The 24,640-nt window shown below is 43.7% G+C and overlaps 1 pseudogene; it reads right to left on the minus strand.

Annotated features, from left to right (window-relative positions):
* The window catches only part of LOC114766749 (talin-2-like), a 100,835-nt pseudogene that overhangs the window by 18,023 nt on the left and 58,172 nt on the right, over window positions 1–24,640 (minus strand).

Consider the following 24,640-nt stretch of genomic DNA (forward strand, 5'->3'; position numbering starts at 1 on the left):
ATGTCTTAAATATACAGTAGAAAGTTACTTGAGCATGCTCAGAAGAAAACTGAGTATTTGCACAAGCTAATAGAGCCATATGATATTTTATTTACAGTAAACGCATAAGGTCTCTGTTGTCTTTGACACTTCATGCGTCATCGTGAAGTGCCTTTGCAGGGAAACGCCACTACTTTACGATAAGCGGGAAGGAGGCTACTGTCGCAAATAAGCATCGCCCCACAAAAGCCCAAAATCACAAAACACACTTCCTCGCACCACCGCGACTTGTTCAAACTACAATGATGGGTTTGTTTTATAAAAACTCCAGCACCACATATAATTGCTTAACAATAAGTTCGCCATCAACAACTGGTTTCTGCATTTTTCGCAGAGAAAGTGTGTTAATTCAGATACTGAAGACAACTTTTTCTGAGCACTGTTCTGACAGAAAGGAATTTGCGATATGTATGTAGTTGGGGATATTACTGGATATTACATTTATTTAATTAAATGTTGTTAATAAAATCTTTCTCTTAATATCTCCATATTTCAACGGGACACCTGCATCTTATGGACAAGTGTAACTTATGCATGTACTGGCCATACCCTACTGGCCAAAAATTCAGATGAATTCTAAAAAAAAAAAAAAAAAAAAACAAAAAAAAAAAATGTCATCTCACATCTATGGTCTAGACAAAAAAAAAAAAAAAAAAAAAAAAACCTCAATGCCAGTAGATGGCGCCAAATAGGATATTTGGTATTAATTGGATATGTTGGATATTTGTTCTAATTAAAGCTAATGAAAAATTTGGGGAGGGGTTGTCTTATATTTGTGCCAGTCAGCCTATCATGGTATAATACAGGTTATCAGTGGGTGAATATGTAGAGGTGGTGGAAAAAATAAAAAAAATTGAGTTGCAGGGCAACTTATTTACACCCTGACTGAAAGAAATACAAAGAATAATTTGTCCAATGCCCCAGATATGGATTTTATTATGCATAGATGAGGGATTCAGGCAAGGCACACAGAAAGCAATTCTCCCAATGCATATGAAATATTAAAATGACTGCAGAAGTGAGAATTATATCAGGCAGGTAAAAGATTTGGCTCATTTGTAGGCAGTAAGTTGTGCAGCTAGCATGGACAGAGTGGTCCCACTTCGCCATATTAATGCATTCATGGAGAAAGAAATCACTACTGATATAATCTTCAACATTCACTTACAAGATATTACAAATAATAAATCGCGGCCTCATGAGATTGCATATCTGAGGTACAACGCGCTGAATATGAGAAGAGAATGCTGTGTGAAGAGTAATACAGCCCACATAAAGTTGTCATAAATCTGCATGATGCATCTCACTTTAAGAGCTCTAATCAGCACCGGCTCTAGGCTCTAAAGCCATATAATTTCATCTAGTAACTAGCAACCAAAATATTACCATAGTCATTCGGAAATACAGAGCACTGAAACATGCACTGATCATAACATAAAGAGTCTTATTAACAAAGCGCAATAACAGACGAAGTGCATGAGGCTTGATCGCTAGGGCAACTGCATTTACATAAAACTAAATACCCTTTAGGTTGGTGTGTAATTAATTATGTTGCACAGAAGATGAACTCAAATGTGGGTTTTAAAAAATGCAAGAAGCCCATGGTGATGACTGACCGCACTAAATGCACCCTACTTTCTTCATTCTGGACTATTTATATCTGATCCAGTTAAATTGTCAGCCCAGTCAGTCATACGAAGTACCAGTCAGTCAATGAAAATATTTCATTGGTGTGACTAAACATTTGGATTCCTCAAAACCTATTCTGAACAAGCAACATAAGTACAAAAATGACAATCTGGCAACACAGAGGGCAAGACCCTGTCTCCTCCCTGCTCATGTTTCTGTATGCATAATAAAACTTCTTTGTGGCAATGTCAAATCCACTATCAAACACATTCCACTGTGCACTGGAAATGTCATGCATGGCTACTGACAGTAAAATACAAAAGTAACACGCACACATTCCAGTTGCTTGATGGAGTTCAGTATATCTTAACACCAACAGTGGCCTACCTTCTCTGTGACAGCACGGGCGCACTCGATCAGCTCCCTCTTGGTGAAGCTGTCGGTGGGGCTCATCTGCAGAGCTCCTGCCTTCTGCACCAGGAAAATACACCCGTGGCCCAACTCCTGTACCCGACTCTTGATCTGGAAACCAACCTGTTGAGAGGAGACGAGCTCCATGAGCTCCATGCATCAAACTCAAATCCACTACATTTCACACTCCACTGTAAAGCCGGAGAAAGCCTTCTCCCCGGAGTCCAGAGCCAAGCTTCATATGAAGCAGCAGGATGAATACCACAAGAATAAAAAAGCTTGGGAACCTTTATGAGGGGGCTGGGTGGCTCTAACACCTTTAATTTTCCAGAACCAAGATGTATGGGGTGGTGGTACTTCACAACGAACATCACCATAGGCTTTTAAGACTATGTGCAAGTGTGTGTGTACATGAGGGGGTGTTGCAGCATCACCATGGTAACCAGGGTCTTTACAACAGCCGCTTTTGTAAAGGTATTGATGAGCGCTAGCGGCTAATAGACTGTTTTCACACTTTGGTGCCTTATCCTTAAAGACAGGCTTTAAAACATAGACTACCCCCACACACACACTGATGTTTCAGAGGTGAGAAAATGTGTCAGCTCAAATTCACACTCTTTTGACAGAACTCCAGAATTAGCCTCACATTTATACCCAATCGGTCTGACTGCCCTGAAGGTGAAAAATTAAACAATTTAACAAACATACAAAATATCCCCTATTGCTCACTCTATTGGGCTGAAAGATGTACCATGCACACACACTTCATCAGATAACCTGATTACGCCACATCAGCATGGCCTATTACACTTTATTTAATTACTTAATGACTAAGCTCTTAAATTCAGAAGGAATGTGTGGGGACATGATAAGGCAGGTCGGTCCCCACCTCCTCCGGCTCGGCCGTGCTCGCCGCCAGTCGGCCCTGGTGGGCTAGCTGGCTGTAGTCCACGGTCACCTGAGATGCCAGCCCACCCAGCTCCTCTGGACACGTCACCGACTTTGTCATCTGGGAGAGAAAACAGATCCTCACTCCAGCAGTGTACTGGGTGAATCTTGCACCACCGCTCAGCTTCTCTGTGTCTGGCAGGCACTGACTCACTCTCTCCCACATACAGTGACTTACATTCAGACTCGGAAACTCTTTACTTGCATCAGTTACAATAAATGGAAACGTTGCCAAGAGCAATGATATATTCAGAATAAAAGTTAAAGTAAATCAATAAAAACAGGACATTATTGTGTTTTGAGCACACTATATTAGTGAACATTCACAATTAGATATACTATTTTATATATACACACACACACACCATAATATAATAACAGAAATTCTAATTAAATATACTTTACATCTATACATATGTGTGTGTTTGGTGTGTTAAATTAAAAGAAAAAAGACTGACACCCAGCCCTGTTGAGGGGATTACTCACCATCTCTTGTGCAGTGATGGCAATGGCTTTGGAGAACTTCACCATGGTTGTCTGGTAATCTACAAAAGACCCGTCGGGTTCTGGGGGAGTTCCCTCATCCAACTGTGCCCATAAACAAAATATTAAATATCAGCTTTTAAGTGTAATTCACCTTAAATGCCACACAGATATGCATGCTGTGTTCACAATTCCCCAAAAGAACCCGCTTCATTTAACACAACACAGAAATATTATGACTGTTTGCCATTTTACTGGATTACAGCGTCTGACAAAACATGATTACAGGCAGAACCTCTCGGCGATGAAGAGGAGGTATCGTTTCCTTGGCAATCGTAAACTGGCAGATGAGACTGTGACAGCCAAGTGTGGCTTCATAATTATTAATATAATGGCTGTCGCGCCAGCACTCCATAAACAACAACATCTGGAACTAAAACCTGCTTAGCCATTTTTATCTTGCCGTGCTGACAGCAGCATGGAGGAACTGTAACTGGAGGAAGAGCAAGTAATACTCATGGTGGCGTGCGCTCCATAAAAATAAAAGGTCAGCAGGAGTCGCCTGCCATGTCATGTTTCCAGGCAGAATTAGAACTTCTCATGTGAATACAGGACACTCTTTTTTCCTTGTTTTCTGTAATTATACAAAAAATAAATTGAGTGCATGCCTGAAATGCTGCTCAGAAATGTATCTTGTTAAGCTTTATGCCTCGACTTCCCTTCATTAACTATTCATAAGAACGGATATTTTAAACATGGGTGTCCACATTTTTGCATTCCACTGTAAATTCCAGAAAATATTAAACGCAGTATTTGTCTGTTCTGCATGTTATTTGACTGCCACTCACCCGGCCTATGGCCTCAGCGATAGACTCCACCATCCCTCCCACCATGCCTCCCTCGCTGGCTGCCTCATTCAGCGTCACCATGATGTCATCCACTGCCTCCTTCATCAGCTGTGCCGCCTCAGCAATGGCGTCGTGGGTGTGGGCCGCCTGAAGGCAAGCACAGAAAAGCAGAAATTGTACAAAAAACACCACAAAAAAAAAACTGCACAAGAACCACGCTGGTAATGACAAACAGAAACATTTCCATGACCCTAAAAATCTTTTTTATTGCACTGCTGTGGCTCCCTACCAGCACAAACCAGCCCTTAATCGAGCCCTTAATTACATGTGCTGGTTGTGCTGATGTGGAAGACATTTTGGATGAAGAGTAATGGGGTTGGCACCTTGGGGTTGCCTCCTCCCTCCTTGGCAGCATACAGCATCTGTAGGGCAGACTCGGAGAGGGTCTTAGTCTGGTCCAGGATGTTCATCTGCTGCTGGTGGTCAGTGAGTTTGGACGCCAGCCCTACTGAAGCCACAATGAGGGGCTCAAAGTAGCTGGCCAGCTGGGTTACCTGGGAAGGACGCAGTGACAAGTCACAGATGAACAGGAAATATTGTTTGATGTTGACACAATAACCCTGTCACCTATAACCCAGTTCATTGGGACTGTAAGTGATCTACCTTGTGCCCCAGTTGGGCAGCCTCCCCCCTGGCGGCGGTGGAAATGGGATCGATCAGGTGGCCGATTTCCTGCACGGCAGAAGTCAGCTGCTCTTGCAGAGCCTAGTCGGGCACATTAGCATAAACACCTCTAGTCTCGTAGCACGTTGGTCGCAGCAAGCACGGCTCTCGACTTCCAAACATGATCCAGATTAGATTTGCAGTGAAGCTGGGTTTGATCCAACACTGTAGGTAGTAGCGAGATGAGCATGAGGAAGGGGGAGGAAAGGGCTTTCCCATTACCTCCAGAGAGATGTCGTCTCGGCTGGGTAGGCTCTGTCCCACGGCTGCCAGCGAGGCCTGCTCGATGTCTCTGATGCACTTGTTGATGGCGTCGATTGGCGTGGTCACACTCGCGCTGCCCTGGGGCTTTGTCCCTGACAAGGAGAGGAGCGAGGAGGAGGGTGGGGTGCAGTGTGAGGGCGCTGTCAGCAGCGAAGGCTGACTGCTAATGCAATTACCCTCTCTAGTCCGCCATGACGCACGACTGCAGCACAGGAGGATCAGGCTTTTTAAGCGGGAAAAATGACTTAAAGCAATAAAAACAGCAGGACCACGCGCGTGGCAGAGATCCAGTGCTGATTGGATGTAGTTGGAGGACAATGGTTCTGGACGGGCTCCAGATGGGCTGGACTCCCAGCCAGTGTTGAGTGTGCATTAGCTGGAAGCCATAGGATGATTAGCAGTGGTAATGACCGAGTCGGGACGCACAACAATTCACGAGAGGCCTGGTCGTCTCCTGGTCAGCTTCCGCAACCCTTCTCTCCTCAAAAGCACTTGGGGGAACACAGTGAGAAGGAAAACGATCCAAAGCAAATCCCCAGGTACACCTTCACAACGCAGCCTGAGGAGCAGCCAGAACACTCTATGGACAAAGCAGAGAAACTGAGGAAGGGGAAAGGAGAAGACTCATCTCTGTTCCAGCTCAGCAGACATTCGGACCTGGACGTCCAGTGTGTATCTTTACATTTTATAATACGACTGGGTGACGGTCGGGTGACAAAACTGCCTTTCTATTTCTACGGCAATCAGTCATTCCATGTCCACAATTTGCTGGATTTTAATGTTTCGACTATTAAACCCCTGCAATATTATTTAAAGGTCCCCTATTAAAACATTTTATTTTGGTTTTATATTGGTCTTAGTGTCCCCTAATAATGTTTCTGAAGTCTCTTTCCAAAATTCACCTTTGGTGCAGAATTACAACAACTTTGGTCCAGTCCCACAATGAGATTTCCCCTGGACATGCAGTTTCGGTGTAATTTAGTTTAAATGCTAATGAGGGGAAGGGTGGGAAATTCTCTAGTCGGACAAAGCATGAGAAACGGGAGGTAACCTTTCCCCTTATGCCGCTCTCTGAAAGGCAAAGCAGAATGACCAAAGGACCCTTGACACCTATCACCATTTCTAGCCACTGCAGGACCACAGACAGGCTAGGGAAACGCGTATTTAATGTTAAATAATCTCACAAAAAATAATGGATCTTTAATAAAGGACTAAATAAGCATTTTTGTTATATAATAATATTTTTCTGTTTTGAGCATTTTAGCGAATTAAAGTTTTTGCAGATTCAGAAAAGCATTATATTAAAAACAGATACATGAAATCAACTGAGAAATAAGTGACGAATGCCGCTGTCTCTCAGATTTATGGGTGTGCCAAAATCTCTGATCTCTGAATAATATTTTCAGGTAAATGGGGTAAAATAGCTGCAGCTACTACTGAATTTTTGATGGTCATCTGAAAGTAGTCATTTTAAACCGCTCAAAAGTAACTAGGCTGCGCGAGGTGAAGAGGCAGCCGTTGTGAGAGGCGGGACCACAGAACTGCACTTACCTGATTGCGGTGATCAGGCTCTTGATTGAGGTCGGACACCGTGCGCGAGTGGCCGGCCAGGACTGACCACGTGGGCGGGTCCTTTGGGGTTGATTATGAAGCGAACGGGCTGTTCCAGCAAGTGTGTGGAGCTGTCAAGCATGGCGCGAGCAGAGCGCAGGATTGGCTCCTGTGCAGCAGAAACCCTGCGATTCGGTCAAATGATTTGCTATTAGAGCCTTTTCACTATTGACTTGAACTATGACACTTTCACTATTCATTTAAGAGGTACAGAAACAGCTTAATATTGACGCGGCATGTGACAACACATGCTGTGGATGACCTCACCAACAATTATGGAAATAATAATTTGTCTAAATCCAAAGTTAATTTAATATGGGAACACCCGATAGTGATCAGTGACAATTCACAAACACCTCTTAAAAGATTTAAATCCCCTCCTGACAAAAAGACACAGTGCAGTGCGAGTCTCCGATTCCAATCATGTCTGTTCTCCGTTGTTGTCCCTGGCTGGTGGAACAACCTGCCCTCCTCCACACGACTAGCCGAGACTATCACCACTTTTAAGAAGAAGGTGAAAACCTTCTTATTCCAAAAATATTACAGACAAATTTAACACATACACATGCATACACATTTAACAAACAAATACAAAATGTATAAATACATTATAATTTTTCTTAGTCTAGCACCCAACACTCTCCGAGCATGTTCTTCAATGACAAGTCTAAGCCTTATCAGGGCTCTTAGTTTGTATACTTGATATTCTATAGAAATCGAACGAGAATTGCTGGTGTCTTCCCATTGTAAGTCGCTTTGGATAAAAGCGTCTGCCAAATAAGTAAAGTAAAGTAAGTAAAGAGTCTTGTGTTCTCGCGTTTAACCCATCACCCCATTGTGAGCAGTGGGCAGCAAGGAACAGCACCAGGGGAGCAGGGTGTTGCTCGGTATGGGGATTTAAAACCTGCGACCTTCCAGTCACAGTTCTGATTACTTAGTTGCTAGGCCACCACCGCTCCTATGTTTCCCTGCATTTTCCTAACATCCCTGTAGTCTTATACAGGGGCAAGGAAATACCCCTATGAAAAAACGGCCTAAAAACAGGCCTTAACTAAATAGAAAATAATTTGAAGATCATAAAGTGATTTCTGGTGCATTGGCTGCATCTGTAGGCTAGTAGTGGGTTAGGGAGGTGTGCATCCCCGTAAATGTTTTTAAACAACTTTTGGTCTCAGTTTAACATATCATTAAAGCTCTAATATATAAAGTTGAAAAAAAAAAACATTTAAGCCCGAAAGGCTGAGGAAATTGCCCCACGTAGAAACAAATCTCAAATCCCAAATCCCAGACAATAAATGAAGAGCAGCTGTAAGAAAGGCTCCAGATGATGTGACCCCCTGCGCCCTGGTACCACAGTAAAAAAAAACGGTGTTCAATGCACAGCAATTAGCCTGATGAACGGTGCCATGATGCAGCTTCGGGGTCCATTTTATTGTACACAGTAAACAAGAGGATGTTGGCTAAACAAACAACTTAGTGGAAATCTAATCCGAAACTCCTGGTAATGTTGCAGTGGAAAAAGGGTAGGCGTTTGCACACACATACACAGAGAGAGAGAGAGAGAGAGACATACACACAAAATTGAGACGCATGCACACACACACACACACACACCACACACACACACACACACAAAAAAAAAAAAAAAAAAAGACGTGCGTGTGCACACTCAAACACAAAGAGAAAAGAAAGAGAGATAGAGACAGAGATAAATGCACACACAAGCACAGAAAGAAACATATACGCACACACAGAGACAGACCTCATTGCTTATCTGAGGCAGGAATGCTGGCAACTCAGGGTTGGAGGCGAAAGTGGACAGATTATCCACGGCCTGAATGAGCGGGGCGGTGGCGACACGGCACCTCTCACGGTTCTCATCCGAGAAATCCCCATCAAGAGCCTGTGGGGACACACAACAAAACCCTTCAGACTCCTCACCCAGCCTCTGAAGCCGATACTCATTAAACAAGGCCAAAGAACGCAAGATGCCTGCAACTCACTTTAATAGTTTTAACCAGGTTAGCGGTGGTGTTGGCCACCTCTTTGGCGGACTGAACAAAGTGCCGTCGGGCAACAGGGTTGGCGGTTTTAGAGGAGGCCAGGCGACAGGCGTTGCACAGGGCGGACGTGTGCTTGGCTACAATCGTGGCTGCAGACAGGACCTGGAAAGGGGAAATGATTACGGATTTTACCATTGAAGGTCCTATCAGCTCACTGCACTCCCCCTACCAGAGGGTCGGGATGTCAAATGTTGGCTGGAGGGAAAATGTTCATGAGCCTGCTCACCTGAGAGGGGCTGCTGGCTGATCCACCAGGTTCTGACAGGCCATCTGGATGGCCTGGTTGGCTCGGGCAAACTGGATAGGGTCCACTAGCCCCTGATGACCCGACTGGCTGTTGGGATCAGACACGCCCACAAGGTAGGAGGCCTGTTTTATATTTGAAGAATGTGACTTATTAAAACAGAACATTTATGTACTGACATATTTACAAATGACAATTACAAATGAAAAATTAAATCAAACAAATAAATTATGATGCAAGTATGAGAGAGGAAACATGAGGAAACTAAGGACATTAAAAGGAAAATGTTACATCATTAATGCTCCATGGTAATCCTGAATTTTTATTGAACTTAGTTTATATTGATACTCTATATGTGGTCATCCTATAAGAATTAAAGAATGGTTAAAATGCATCAAAAATATAGAATGATATATATATTCTAAGAATGGAAACAGAATATTTCAGTAAGGATCAAAAGTTTCACATATCTCTATTTTACACAAATAAAAAGCAGTATTTTAAAAATCTGGAAATAAAAACGGAAATATTGTAGAGTATAGGTTACAGAAGGGAAAAAAAAAAATAAAAAAAAAATCACGTTTATAGCCTGTAAACTGTTTAACAGTAAAATTCTGTAGAGAGATGGAGAGATGGGCAGTGCCGGGCTAATTGCAAACCTGCCCCGCCGCTTCAGTCAGCCCACACAGGGCCTTGGACGCCACCCCCACACTCTCCCCGAACGCTGGCACGTCCCCAGTCTTGCAGTTCTGGGAGATTCCTGCCATGGACTCCCCAAGGACCTGAGCAGCACCGCAGCAGGGAGAGATTCCATTAGGCGTGCAGCTGTCGGACAGATTCCTGACTGGACTGGCCATTCTTAACAAGTTTCAAATACCTTGGAATTTTCCATAACGCTCTCAATGCAGTCAAAGTAGGAGAGTTCGCTGACCGGTTCATTGGGATTGTCCAGCAGCCCTCTGACAGCCTTGAGTGAGGACAGAGGGAGTGCCTTAAAAGCCTGGAAAATACAACTGGAACTTCCTACATATTTGTGATTATAAATCTATTTTAATATTATTCAACTAGAGACCAGGACTATGTTTTTCACAAAATAGCTGAAAATATCTTTCAAATAGAAAAGATACAATCTGGCTGAACGATTATTACAAGTGAGCCCATGGCTGATCAGGAAGTTAATCTGATCTCAGTGCAAAATATAAAAAACAGTATATATAATATATGTTAATACCTCCAGCTCCCTCAGGGCGTTGTCACACTCCTTCTGTCCCGGGGCCTGCTGCGTACACAAGGTGATCAGCTGGTTGATGCTCTCCGTTACCCGCCCTGTAACACACACACAAAGTGGTCACACAGCGGTTTCAGTGTTGCTGCCACTGAGAAGCAACCTCCACGTCGCTCATTAAGCAGCGGGAAAAAATCTAAAACCAGGCCCGGATTTCCCCATGGAAACACTAGAGGCTGTCGTGTTGCTGATTTGGGCTGTTTCTGGCTTACCTCGCTGCTGCTGCCAGGAGATTTTTGGCGTTGGCTGCACCTGGATCCACCGACAGTGACTTTGGCAGCCAGGAGAAGCTTGCTGGAGGCCATTGAGATGTTCTTCAGATTGCCAATGACTTGAATCTGGTCATCCGTGCTCTAAAATAAGAACACAAAGCGTACTGCAGTCGCCAAAGCCATTGTGCACCAACAGCACTGAAAAAAGCCACTAACTGTGCATCAATATTCTGATTTCCAGGAGAAGTTGTGTTTGTGGAGACATGATAGCCATGTTGCTGTTGACAGGCAGCGGAACTGACTGAAGCAACATCTGATCCAGGCTTCACCACCCCTCCATCCTGTCACCCCCCACAGGCCTCTCAGGTCCTTTCCAAACCCTGATTAAGAGCTGGGTGTCATGCTACATCAACTCCTTCCCCAACGATCCATCCAAATTAATGAGCAAAATAACCAGAACGAGAACATCATCAAAGATCTCATTATGTCGCAATGCGTAAGCGCTCTCGGGGACAATCGGGTGTCTAAGTGAATTAGATGAGTGGGTCTAATTAACAAATGAATCAAAAAAGCCTAAATGCTTAAGTGACAAGAGACACTGTGCTGTTCAGAGTCCTTGACTTGATCTCTGAGGGTTCTGGAGCTCCACCGTCTGCAGTCACCAAGGGTCCCTCGAACAACTGTTATAATAACCGTGATGAAAAAATTAAGACCATTTAGGTGAAATTAAAGTTTGCATTTCAATTCTCCGGTTAGTAAAAAGGTGAGTTTTGGTCACGGTGGGGTTCAGAGTAGTTCTTTTTGAGTAGTTCCACTGTTTTGTTTCCTCTTTTGAAAGACTTTTGTTCATAAAGGTCTGGACCAATCAGCAAGAAAGAATTAACCCTTATAAACTACCCAGCTTTGGGTGGATGTACTAATAACATTTTGGTCATTGAATTTCCTTGCACGTCATTGTTGTTCATGGTAAACCAGCAGCAAATGCAGTCGGTTACCTGAGTATGCCCGGCCATCTCGATACCCGCGTCCAAAAACTCATCAAAGTCCTCGCTGAACTTCCTGGAGGCCACGGCCAGTTGGCTGCTGGTGCCGCGGGAGGAGTGCACCACCTCCCCCGCAGAGTGGTTCAGTTCAGCGGCCGTGTGGTTCAGGTCACTCTGCGCCTCTTGAAAGGACTTGGAGCACGGTGGAAGCTGGAGAGTGGGTGAGTGTCGTTAATCATATTACAAGCCACTACGTTGCTGTTTAATCCAGAAGATTTTCTTCAAAACACACTGATAAGAGCGGTCAAATCACGAAAACTGTAGCTGACAATAGGCACGCAAATAACTGCAATAAACCTTTTCTGTTCATTCTACCCTGGATTTAGGTTAATAACAAATATACCTAATGAAAAAGTTATAGTTACTAGTTACTTCTTTCCAAAGTTAAGGCATTGTAAAAGTAACTATTTACCAGGGAAAGTAATTTAACGTGTTAAATGATGTGTAAAAAAAAAAAGTGGCTGCCGTGGCTCCGCCTTCTCCTTCTTTATCCTCACTTGGATTTGTGCTTCTATCAACTTCCCACATTCTTGGCTGCTAGTTTTGATGAAGTGTGAGATGATAGAGGAGCTTAATTAGATTTAAATTTCTTGTTATAATAGAATAAAGACTTAGTTCCAGGGCATAATATACATTTAAACATTTACATTCTTACCTTCAATTCAATACACTACTTTTGCACTCGATATTGCAGTGTCACCCTTGCTCAACCTTAGCCAATCATAATTAGTTAGGTGGTGAACTTGCCCCTCACCAAAGAAAGGTAAAAAGCTTTTCAGCTCCTGAGGCTGGTTGGACGAGAACAGTAACGCAACGCATGTTAATTTCAGTGATGCTAACTGCTTTATTTCCCGCTGCTAATCCCATAGCTGCTATGAATAAAACATGTAAATAAAATTTGCACTAAAAATAAATAGATATAATATACTAGATATGTGGATTGGTTACCAAACCAATCATTTCTGGTACACTGTACATTATTTGAAGTAATCAGAAAGCCACAATTAATATGGGAGAGACTGTTGGCAGCAACATCTGTATAACAACCAATCATGCAACCTATATTTAGTCTTTTGGCTGAAGGTTCGGCATATTGAGTCAGGTGACGTGCCGGTATTTTGAGAATTTGTGCGAATCAGTTCTTTTGAGTGTCTCCCATCCTCCACAGATGTGAAAGAAACGCTTTATTATGCTCTCCGTCTCATTTGGTCTAATGGACCCAATGCAGTGCTGTGGGGTTTTACCCATGATTCTCAGTTGCACTGTTAAATTAAAGTAGTGCAAAGGAAATATGTCCCAACTATGAAACAGTGATTAAAAAATTATATAGATATAAAGAGAAATGGTTCTGACAACAACACAACAATCCTGGTTCACTAAAATAAACCAGCTGATTACACATTTAAGGCAATTACAGGTCTACAGACTACATTCACATTCTTCCCACAGGTACTGGAAGACTCACATTTTCCACCAACAACTTCTTACTGCGCTTCTCCAATGCTCCTGAGTGCATGTCCACATCCTTCTGTCCAGGCAGGCAGTTAACACAGTTATTCAGGGAGTGGGAGACGGCCTTAGCCACCTACAAAAACACACACCACACACACACACACACACCACACACACACACACACACACACACTCACACACACACACACACACACACACACACACACACACACATAGAATGAGTGAGACAACCATTAAGAACTTTACAATTGCCCAGGGAAAATTTGCAGAGAAGTCAAAATGAGCAAAAAGAGCCCCATGGAGGGGAAAGATGGGGAGATGTGCCTAATTTATGCTACTGTCACAAGCATATGCCGAGGAATATGTTTATATCCCACAGGGGCGTCAACAAAATCATAAAGTTAGCTGCTGTGTGTCTGAAAACTAGGGCAGCGTGCTACCATCCGTGAATCAGAAAAGGCACAGTTTACACAAGCTAATTACTTCGGAAGAGAAGCGATGGGTTAAGACGGGCTACCCGCTGTTAGGAGACAATGAATTACAAAATGAATTACAAATGATTTTTGTCAGATCGTATGGACAGGCAAGGCAATAGATCTAAGGCAGTAGTTCTCACACTTCTCACAATGAGTATCCAAAAATAATGACCAGCATTTAAAGTTTACAAAAGGGATATTTTGTGTGAAAATTATTATTATTTTTTTTAATATGAATTATTTTTGTTCAACACGCCACTGCCAATACTGCAAACACAGAGCAAGTGAAAAAACTACACAGAAGAACAATACTGAGATTATAACTAATAGTTACAGCTGCTTGTGTGTTTAAATTCAGTCTCCTTGTGTACCACTAGAAGGAGCAATAATTGCACAGTGGTACACGTACCATAATTTGAGAACCAAGGTTCTGACACGGTGACTATATGTACCATTTTCCAGCATTTCCTGACCTGTGCCAGTCTCTGCTGACTCTCAGCATCACCAGGGGAGACCAAAGCCTGATGGGCTTCATGGATCAGCATGGCTGACCCTTCCATCACGTGTCCTGCTGAATCCAACATGGCCGCCGCAGACTGGGGGTCTGTAGTGCTGGCAGCCACACCACGGGCCGCTTGAGCCAATGTCTTAAGAGCTTGAGCAGTTTCTCTGGCTGCCACCCCTGCAACACATGAGACATGACAAGTCCACATAAGTCCACAGCAAGTTCTTATTATTTTTTTGCCTCTAACATCAGAAGACCTCAAAGTCACAGGTTCAAAGCCCACTTGGCTCCCAGAGCAAGGCACTTAACCCTGAGTGTCTCCAGGGGGACTGTCCCTGTAACTACTGATTGTAAGTCACTCTGGATAAGGGTGTCTGATAAAGGAAAATCTACTGTAGTATGTTAACTGGGGTGAAAAGAGAAGTAGACCTCCAGCGCTTAAAAGTAAACAGCTATTGAGGCTTCATGTTTTTATAGCAGCGACCCAGAAGTTAAACCTCCCTCCAGAACATTCATAGCAACTCAATAAAGAGCCTATCACATTTTGGGGCTGCACCAGAACACCCCCATTGTTAAAACAAATGAGTTCAATGGTAAAAGGAGGCACCATGTGGGAGCTGGCCTTTACTTATTCTGGCAAAAAAGCTGCTCAGAGAATGCAGCAAATTGCATCAAATTGCATTACCCAGCCAAGCAGATGCAATTGCTGATGGTATGTTAAATCTGGTGAAAATAAGATTAATGAGCAGTGTGAGCACATTCGCCACTGGCAGAACTTGGAAGCTCGGGACTCATTGTTAAGAATATACTATTAAAATCAGTCTTACTCAATGTCTAAGGGGAAAAGAAATAAAGAAATAAAATCTTTATATACACAAACACTGAGTCAGGAGGGCTGGTGAAAAATCATTAGGTGAGCAAGACCTGAAGGCAAGCGGCACTATTCCCCCACTTCTCCCCTAGTGAGTAGGCTCTGTTGCTCAATCAGCATGATTAAATTCTATGTCGCCCTAAATCTCAACCTGCATGGCATCCTGGAAGACAGAGAAGCTTAAGTAGATGCCGCTGCAGCCCTGATTTTTTTATTTTTAAACTAAAAGCGAAGCTGACAGCAAATGAAATAGACTCGTTCTTCTGTTACGATGAGTAACCTTACATCTCTCTGGCTGGGGGAGCCTTGTTATCCTAGAGAGAGAAGTGTGTGAACTGAACAAAAATGATTTCACATGAACTACAGATAGAAAATGTTGGCAGGGTTCTTATAAGACATACCTGTGTAGTGTTCATTGCCTTGTGCTGCACAGGTGAGGAGTTGAGCCATAGAGGACCCTACAGCTTTGGATGTGCTTCCCAGATCCTGAGCACACTTCTCCAACTGGAGAGAGCCACAAATCAGAGTTAAGTCACTAGGTCAGTGGGGTCTTTTTGTGTCCACCAAAAAATATCTTGTTTATTATGGACACTCAAATTAGATTAATGTGTATTAGCCCAATTATAAGACAACCCCAAACATAAGATGACTTTTTAGCACAAACACACAAATGAAATTGATTTGGGACCTCAGTGGCACCTTGCTGGTTTAGTATTGAACAACCCTTCGGTCACAGGTCTGCATCTTTAGCATCTAGGCCACCACTGCCCCATGAAATGTAAAACAACACAACTTTATCTGTTGTAAAAAAAAAAAATCTTATATTTGTGCCATACTGACATTAGGACTACCATTCATCAGGAATACTGCTAATCAGATATTTAGGTGAGAAACCACTCTCAACACAGCATTGACAATGACAAAAGTTTATCTTTTGTTTTTGAAAAACACATCAGAACTTGAATCAAGTAGTCCCACCAGGTCCAAACATACAGTAGGCTATAACAACGTGTTCCTAATAATGTGGCCAGTTGTGCAGACACGAGACCAGGATTCTCACCGACTCTCCAGGAAGTGGTTTCAGTTGACCTTCAAGAGCAGCCATTTGGCATCCTGGAGCTCGTTCTTTAGTGTGTGGACTGTGTTGAGAGCAGAGTCGATCTCCAGTGGCCCACAGGCTTCATGTGCCTGGAATCATGACATTAAAGTGAACAGATATGAAGAGAAAACATGTGAAGACATTTAGTGCTGAAAACGTGAAAGGTGTGCATTTTGGGAGAGAAATTAGAGAAGGGGGCACAGCGCACCTTTTGTGTTGCTGTCCGGAGCTCTGCCAGGCAAGTGGCCAGGTTTTTGGCACACTGGCCCAGTTGCATCGCAGCTGCCTGGTCAGCCACTGTGGGAACAGCTGACTTTGCGGACGTCACCATTTACTGCCAGGCTTGGGGGAAGGGAAAAAAAACAAGAAATGAACTTAGACCTTCAGGTGTCTAGATCAAGTTACATGCAATGGAGTAATGATGGAGGATATGGAACCTGGAGGAAGTTCTGGCTGGCAATGATCAGGCTGAGCTGGGCTCCCAGATCCTCAGGCTGTGCCTGACTGCTCCTCATGCCCTGAACCAGCTGGGGAATGTGGTCCGCTACAGCCTGGTGTTACATCACATAGAAACACACACACAACCACAACCTTAACTGTCTAGCGTTCCTGCAGGGTAAGGTACAACATTTTATAAAAAAAAAAAAAAAAAAAAAAAAAAAAAATTCACTACGGGTTTGCTAGATATTATTAATACACTTTTCAACAGCTACCTACAAAAACATGGAGGGCTGCTTTGGCAGTTTCAAAACCAATCAACCTCTCTTGACTACTTTACTTTCAGTTATTTATTGTAGAAATTTGCACTTGCTGAATGTAAAGAACCATGCATGCGTACATATGCTTTCATGTATTCCTAATAATCAGACTTTTATTTCAGGCTTCGCTTGTGGTTATATGGTGATTATGAAGGATTGTGCATATTATTGCCCTGTTTAAAACCAACTGTTAAATGTACAAATGCACTAGGCACATGAAACAATACCTTGCAGCTGTGGACTAGCTGCTGGTGAGAGACGGTGTTCTTGTTGGAGGCAGCGGCGTTCTGGGAGGCTGCGATGGTCTGGGTGGCTGCAGCTGCCGCCTGCTTTGCTGCATTCTACATCAAAGAAGTAAAGAGTGAGAGGGAGAAAAGACATTTGATGTGAGAGTCCAGCAGTGCAGAGTGAGAAGCAGCTATTCAGCCTTTGTGCACCATCTTGACTGATTTTCCCGCGGCTCTGCTGTGAGTGACGCCATTATACTGGGCTGGGCCTACAAGCAGATAAAAATGACAAGCTCATCTGTTCTCTCGAAATCTCACTGAGAGCCATGAAGAATGACACAGCGGAGAGGACTGTGGACATCTCTGACATCTACTGAAATCAATCAGCCAGGAAAGCTGGTTGACAGGCACGAGACGGTGCAATTTCTCAAAACGACGAGCATTCCTGCAAAACGCGTCTCCGGGGGAAGAAAAGGAAAAGTGTGAAACCATTCAAGGGGACATTTTGCATGTTCCTGCCAATGCACAAATGAAATGCCTTTGATGTATCAGCAAGGAGCGTGTGGAAGACAGAGGAGGGGAAGAGAGGACATTCCATCTTCGGTGGGTGGAGAGCAGTGGAGGAAAAAAGGACCTGAGCAAACAATGTGATCTTGTGGGGTGGAAAACAAACAGCCTGTAGAGCGTGGTGCAATAGCCACATCGGCGGAGGAGAGCACATTCCTTCCCTCTCCTTCCTCTTCCTCTCGGTCTAGAATATTAAAAGTCTGCTTTCATAAAGGACAAGACCGTGTTCAGGACAAGGGGCTAAACCCTAAAGGACGATACTCCGGAAGCAGCTTGAGGTTAATGGCAGGGAGGAGGAATGGTCTGATCAACAGAGAGATAAAACAGATAAAAACATTAGTCAGGATTTGCTTTTTTTTTTTTTTTTTTTTAAATCTTATTATAAAAAAGCATTTTCCATCAGGTGTATTGAATGAGCACGTCCTCAGGAACCAATAAATGGAGGGCAACAGGCACGAGATAGTCCTGAGGTCAGTGGCAGCTCGAGTTTACCCATGGCAATGGTGTAAAGTTCCGAGGAGGTAAAGTTGCTAGGTGCAAGTAGTAATGAGCCAACCCTAAACTTTTATAGTGAAGTCTATACTTCACTAGTATAGACTATACTGTTGTACTTGACTAGTGCAACTGTTGATCTAACCATGATCAGCCACAGGTTTAGAGAACTGCTTGTGTAGGACTTACAAATGGACCTCAAAATATGAAAAGTTTACAGTTTTTGAGCCATTTTTTACAGATACTTTTAGCCAAGCATTCCATAACAGTTAAAACAAAAATATACTGTGACTTATTTTTTACCTAGGTTGTCCTAGTTGACCCCTGGGCCATGTAGCACTCAACATGTATACAGGCATCTACCGTAACCACCCGAATCTAGTCTATATCTCTCTGTGTTACTCTAGATCCTGGTTCCTGGCATTGAGCTGCTGATGAGGCATACAATGCTGAAATCTACCAGAGGGTCACCACAGCCACCAACACCACAATGGCTGAAGCTTTCAGGGATCTTCAAATGGACCAGTAGCATCATAATGGAACATGCAGTGTACAAAGGGTCAAGACCTTTTCACATTTCTGTGCTGACGGTGACAGAGTACGGGACTGGATTATTCTAACAAGGTCACTGAGAGGTCACCAATCATGTGCTGAGAAGATCTTCATTTCAGGTGGCCACTTGATAGGCTTCATGCATTTTTCACTGAACTCTGCAGCATACTAGACTGCAACGATAAACCGGTCTCCTGCGCTCTCTCTCACCTCCAGCCGGTTGACCAGCTTCTTCTTGATGGCGTTTTGAGCCGCGGCATTGGTTGCCACCCGCAGACCCTCTGCAGCCTCTCTCAGCCTCTGCTGTTGGTCTCGTTCTCTGGATACGCTGCCGCTCCCTGTTTACACACACACACACAGAATTATCTTGTCACAGTATTTGGAACTCAAGTATTTAGCACTTACATGCACAAATAGGTGCTGGTAGTAAAACATTTATTTGAAATAAAATAAAAAATGGAAATTTCAGTGCCAAACTAGGCCTCAAAAAAGACCCTGCCCTCCAGTACAGAATCTCTGTAGATTCTGCAGTGATCAGTCCTCCCACACCCTCTTCTTTAGAGTGTTTAACGCAAATAGGCCTTAAACTGGGTTTCCTTTATGAGGTTGCCAAGGAAACCTCGGCAACTGCGTTCCCATTTCCTCTCGATAGTGGCAACGATGCTGTGATTAATGTGTCACAGATCAAAACCAATCTAACAAGGCCACAAGCCATCGTTTCACTTGCCTGGGCTTTCAGATAAATCACAGGCTGGACTTTTACACTGGTCCACGCCTCTGAAGGCTGATTAAATAAGAGTCTGTAATTTAAAACTAATGCTGAAGGGTGCATGCACTGTATCACATATGATGAAAGAGTCTGTACTGGGTAATGCAGAATAAACAGAGGAGGAAAAATGACTTATGAACACCATTGGCACGGTTTCAGACTGGAAGGAAAAACACTGTGTTTCAGTGTTAGTGAAAGGTCAAAAGCGTCCTCAGGATTTACGCAAGTAGCTATGCAAGAAGGTAACGCTAGTTACCTTTTTCTTACAGAGGAACTGAGTTCAACTTTAATCAAGAATGACAGCTCTAATGCACACTACTTCCACACATCTCATAGGCAAAGATCATGAAAGATTGCGTTCTTTCCTGTCTAACATATTTAGTTATTTATTGAAATGAACTTTGGCAACGGGATGTGATTGAATGTGATGCTCATTTGAATATTGAGTTGTATGAAAGCTGCACGCCCAGCTCCTCAGAATGTATATTTTAACATGTGGGCAGACAGAGCAACTTTCTCCACATTAAGTGCACTGACCTGTCATTTTTCAATTAGCCAGCCTCAGAGAAGGTCGTTTTCATACGCGCTCTTTAGACGTAAGATCGCGCGCCGCCACGCTCAAACAGAGATAGATGGAACACAGTGACACCCTTTTAAGACGTTATATATGCCGCTCCTTCGCTCACCTTAGCAGCCTCCACCATCCGGGCCGTGGCATCGGCCAGCAGCTTGGCGGCAGCCAGAGCTTCTTGGAACTGTCAACATCAGTGTCTGCTTCCGCGTCGGACCTCATCGCGTTCACCAGATCGGAGGTGGCCTGGGCCAGAAACCCGTGCCTGCCGTACCATTTCCCCTACAAAAACACACACCAAAACATTAAAAAAGTAAAAAAAAAAAAAAACAACAAATAAAAAAAATTTAATAAAAAAAAAAACACACAACTGCATAAGTGGAAGCATTCCTCAGACCACAGACTAATTGCTCATTTGACATCGTGGCTCGGTGTTTTGACTACAAGCGATTCGGAGCCCAACAGGCAATAAAACACCCCGCATTCCTCAACCCAACCTGCCAGCGGGGTTTGGAAGAGGCTCGCCGTTTCGTTCCCGGCCCAGACTGAGGAACGTACCAGTGACGTGCACCCCGGTGACCCCATGGGTAGGTAATCGATTCTGGGGACGGGGGCGTGGAGGCAGAGAAGAAATTCGCTGTCTCTTGCTCTATGTACAAGGCTTTGTGTTTTCCTCAACACCTACACCGTATCCGAAAATAACAGCCCCGAAATAGCCCGTCAAAAGACTGACACATGAAAAAGCGCGAGGTGCGTAACCTCTACAGATGTTGGACATTTTTGCTCGGTAGGATGCAAATATCTCCAGATTGAGCATACTGTTGATTTAATAAAAAAGACCCCAGATGCCATGTGTTTTCTTTTAAGTTTCAAAGCCCCCAGCAAACATGATTGAGACCAGGCGCCGGGTTCTGTAGTGGGTTTTAGATGACATGTTTTCAACAGCCCCGCCAGCACAGAGTGGGCGGGAAATTCTTCAAACTCGCAGCCATACCATAACAAATATTTCAGGAAACAGTTCAGCGACGGACTGCAGGATGTCCCGTTAATAGAAACCGTCGCTCTTTGGGAGCACCTCAGATCTCTCCCTCTCGCTCGAAAAGGGAAACGACCCGCTGCACAGAGGATCTCGTAACTGGGGAAATAATAATAATAATTTTTTATTTTTATTTTTTTAAAGTGGGCAGTGGGGTGCAGTGTCAATTCCCACAGCACTGGAACAGATGAACGGAAAACCTCTTGTTTACGCCCCTGCCAGTATTGACAGCTTAATGACTGATCTAACGGTGCAGAGAACAAATGTGCCACTAGATACTGAATAATACAACAGGATGCAGGGAAATGTTCCTGAGATGAAACCGGACCAGTGCAAATGGAATCAATGGTCCTTGACCTGGAGAAACAGCTCGAATTCTTACGTACTCTAAATAATAAGGCTGTAAAGATGTGAACAGGCACAAAAGAGGAAAAAAAAAAAATGCAATTGTCATGACCACCCTCACCAATCCACTGCAACGCAACCCAACTTTTCATTTCACAATTAGCACTAACACAAACACTATCTGTCAAAAGTTTGGATTTATGGGTCAAAATTGAAGAAACAGGACTACGAAATAAAACTCGTAATATTATGTAATAAAAAAAGTTGAACATTTACATCTCTCCAAATCAGGGAATTTTTGCTGTGATGGAAGCATTTTAAAGTTTTGGCTCCACCACCTCAAGTTGGACAACGGGACGGTTAATCACGTCCATGTGACCAGAGACTGAGAGACGCTAGCAGGCAACAAAGGCTGCATCTTGTGAAAGCTGAAGCGATTGTCATTGTGAAACACTGCAGCGCTGCACACGGTGACACAACAAAATGTGTCCTCTGCATTAACCATCACCCTCAGTGAGCAGTGGGCAGCCACGAAAAGAGCCCGGGGAGCGCCACTGAGCAAAGCACCATCCCCACAGTGTGAGGGAGAAAGAAAAAAAAAAAGTACATCCAGATACAACAAACCATCAACGCCAGACACAAGCTACCAAACCTAAAGCACTTTTCTGAAGCCCATCTATATCACAACGGACATCGGAGCTGCTGGGCTGTATCTGAGCTTTTAATAAAGAAAGTAATGTGGTATAGTTCTTTAAAAAAAAAAAAAAAAAAAAAAAAAGCACTCACCAGCATCACCCATCGAGGTGAAGATGCTCTCAGTGACAGTCATGATGGTGTCGGTGGCCTGGTCGTAACGTCCAATGGGCTCCCCGCAGCTGGCGTAGTGACGGACGTGCTGCAGCAGGTCACTGAGGGCCTGGCTCACCGTGCCCGCAGCGACGCCCACGTGCTTCAGCAACTCATCCTCATCTGTGGCTGCCTGGCATGCCTTCACACAGCCCTCCACCGAGCGCTCCACCAACCGCCCGGCCTCCACCAGCTGCTCCTGGCAAACGGGAGAGCTGATGGTGGGGCTCACCACCTGGAAAACAGTCAGGCAATGGAGATGTTATTCCTTCATAAAAGTTGTAGATGGGTGTGGATCCTATAAACTAAGAATGTTTATTTTTTTAATTTCAATTCCAGCAAAAAAAACACTCTAAAATCAAATCAACATTTGGTGTTATTAACCTTTGTCTTTTATTATAGGTACACTTGCACAAAGTCCAGATTTTTGTAGTATTACACAGGCGCTAACAATCAGACAGTTGCTATTGATTATCAATTGCCCTTACGAGTTCAAACACGGTCATTTACTAAAAGGTTGCCAAGGGGTCACACACAAAGGCAAGACTGAACACCCTAACAAGACACAAGGTCATTATACTGAATACTGTCCAGCAGTGCCATCAGCAACCAGTGGGACCCAGGTACACCCATCAACCATCCAGTGAAGTCTGGCCAGAAGCCTTCATGGAAGCCATTTGACCGACATAGAAAACAAGGCAAACAAATCACAAAGCATAGGAGCCGGGGAGAAGCAATATGGCAGATTTGCTCAGGACTGACGAGTCCGCATTAGAAATATCTGTAGTAAAATGCCCGGAGAGCAGTACAATAATGAATGATCACAGGCAACAGTGAAGCATGGTGGAGGGTCCTTGCAAGTTTGGGGCTGCATTTCTGCCATCAGAGATGGAGATTTAGTCAGGATTAATGTTGTCCTCAAAGTTGACAATTCTCAGGCAGACAATTGTCAGGCAGACAATTCTCATAATTAAGAACAAGGAAATGCACTATGACACCTCCAGAGCCCTGATCTCAACATCACCATGTCTCTCTGGGATTACATGTAGGAAACCTACAGGCAAGAAGATCTGAGGTGAACAGTGTAAGTTTGTGGTAGTGTAGGGGCAGTGGTGGCCTAGCGGGTAAGGAAACGGACCCATAAAGTGAAGTGATTGTCATTGTGATACACAGCAGCACAGCACACGGTGCACACAGTGAAATGAGTCCTCTGCATTTAACCCATCACCCTGAGTGAGCAGTGGGCAGCCATGACAGGCGCCCGGGGAGCAGTGTGTGGGGACGGTGCTTTGCTTAGTGGCACCTTGGTGGAACGGGATTCAAACTGGTTTGCGGTTCCAATCCTGAACCATTTCACAATGACAATCACTTCACTTTAGCTTTCAGCAAACTGTGTGCAAGTGTACATGTGGTCATTTGGTTTAGATTTCATTCTGTTCATTCATTTTTTGAACTGATAAAAATAACTTGTTTGTTTATGAATGCATTTCTTTTGAATGCATTTGTTCACACTGCAGAAAACTTTCCACAGTACTTTATAAAGATGTATATAAGTTTGATAGCAGCTAATACCAAAAAACCAAAATGAAGTAAAAAAAACATGGGTTGAACACTTCACCGATCATTCATAATCCCGTAATATCAGAATACCAGTACACTTTCAGCAGAATAGACTTTACAATCACAACAAAATTATATGTTTTCAAAGAATTCAGAACCAATTTCAAATCTCTATCAACCAATAAAAAAATGCAGCACTCATCCAAAAAGGTTTAAGACCGATTGCAGGTTGTTTTGCACCGTATCTCTGGGCAGGAAGATTCAGAATCGATATATATCGCATATACACAGCGGCGTTGTACCTTTGTGCAGGCCACCAGCTGGGAGGTGGAGAGAGCGCACTGCGTGGCGGCGGCGATCACTCGGTTCTGCAGCACCGGGTCCTCGGCCACCTGCGCCACATTCTTGGCTTTCAGCACCAGCATCGCAGCTGCGTTGGCCACCGCTTTGGCCAGGTTCATGAGAATGTCCTGTAACGTGTTTAGCAGAGTCTCTCTCACACACACACACTACGCACAAGCAGAGTGAGATTCACTCCGCTGTTTCAAACAGTAAACTGGATCAGCCATTTCATTAGCAAAATACATTTGACATGACATTAAATTGAACAACTGGCCTGAGTTAATTTAAGGGTTTTGGCACAATTCTAAAATATATAAAAAATATATAAAGCATAGCAAAATCCTTCAA

The sequence above is a fragment of the Denticeps clupeoides genome, chromosome 17 (genome assembly GCF_900700375.1).
Source record: "Denticeps clupeoides chromosome 17, fDenClu1.1, whole genome shotgun sequence".
Lineage (NCBI taxonomy): Eukaryota > Metazoa > Chordata > Actinopteri > Clupeiformes > Denticipitidae > Denticeps > Denticeps clupeoides.